The sequence below is a fragment of the Oryza sativa genome, chromosome 2 (genome assembly GCF_034140825.1).
Source record: "Oryza sativa Japonica Group chromosome 2, ASM3414082v1".
NCBI classification, from domain to species: Eukaryota; Viridiplantae; Streptophyta; class Magnoliopsida; order Poales; family Poaceae; genus Oryza; species Oryza sativa.
The window spans coordinates 14,710,807-14,712,500 of NC_089036.1; positions in this window are offsets into that span (position 1 = coordinate 14,710,807).

Consider the following 1,694-nt stretch of genomic DNA (forward strand, 5'->3'; position numbering starts at 1 on the left):
TGTACATAGGAAATGAGATTTTTTCTTTTTACTACAAATTAATAAGCAGTTTTGTTTCACTCATATAGCTATCTAGTTTAACTTACTAACCTGAATATAGAATAAGAAAAGGAGGATAAATATTCAATGAATTTCAGAGGAAAAAGATCCTATTTTAACGAATCGCACGTAGAGATATTGCTAGTACACAAAAAGTTAATGGGATTTCATAACTAATAGATTGAGCGGCAGCTCGTAGACCACCTGAAAAAGAATATTTATTATTTGAGCTATATCCTGCCATAAGAAGACCAATAGGAGCAATACTTGAAATGGCAATCCATAAAAAAACACCAATACTAAGATCCGCTAAAACAAAGCGATATCCCAAAGGAATAACTAAAAAACTTAATAAAATTGATATGACTGCTATAGACGGTCCAATGCTAAATAAGGGAATATCCCCTCGGGATGGCAAGATATCCTCTTTAAAAAGTAGCTTAGTTCCATCTGCTATAGCTTGAAGCAGTCCCAGGGGGCCAGCATATTCAGGACCAATACGTTGTTGTATCGATGCGGATATTTCTCTTTCTAACCACACAATTACGAGTACTTCTATTGTGATTCCAAGTAAGAGGGTCAAAATGGGTAGAATCCATATCAGTCCATAGACTTCTTTTAATAATTCCAAGTTTGAAAAAGAATTGATAGCTTCTACCTGTACCCTGTCTATTATCATTTCAACGATCAACTTCTCCCATAATGATATCTATACTACCTAATATCGTCATGATATCAGCCAATTTCATTTTTTTGACTAGCTGAGGAAGAATTTGCAAATTAATAAAACCGGGTGGACGAATTTTCCATCTCCAGGGGAAATGACTATCATCTCCTACCAGATAAATTCCTAATTCACCTTTTGGGGCTTCCACTCTTGCATAAAGCTCTTGTTTTGACAATTCAAAATTGGGTGAAGGTTTTTTACCAAGAAATCGATATTCAAAATCATTCCATTCGGAATTCTTTGCTTTCTTAAAGCGTCGGACTTCTAAATTCTCATAAGGGCCCCCAGGAATTTTTTCTACAGCCTGTTGAATAATTTTGATTGATTCCCTCATTTCACCGATTCGTACTAAATAGCGTGCTAATGAATCCCCTTCTTTTTGCCATTGGACTTTCCAATCGAATTGATTGTAAGACTCGTAAAGATCAACTTTACGAAGATCCCATTGTATTCCAGAAGCTCGTAACATGGGGCCCGATAAGCCCCAATTTACAGCTTCTTCTCCGCTAATAAAACCAACTCCCTCAACTCGTTCCAAAAAAATGGGATTCTGTGTAATAAGTTGTTGATATTCAATAACTCCTCGTAAAAAATAATCACAGAAATCTAAACATTTATCGATCCATCCATAAGGCAGATCGGCAGCAACTCCTCCGATGCGAAAGTAATTATGCATCATTCGCATACCTGTAGCAGCTTCAAATAGATCATATATTAATTCTCTCTCTCTAAAAATATAAAAATAAGGAGTCTGCGCACCGAGATCTGCCATAAAAGGTCCAAGCCATAACAAGTGAGAAGCTATACGGCTCAATTCTAACATAATTACCCTAATATAGCTGGCTCTTTGGGGTATTTGAATATTCTCCAAGAATTCTGGTGCATTTACCGTTATTGCTTCTGTAAACATAGTAGCTAAATAATCCCA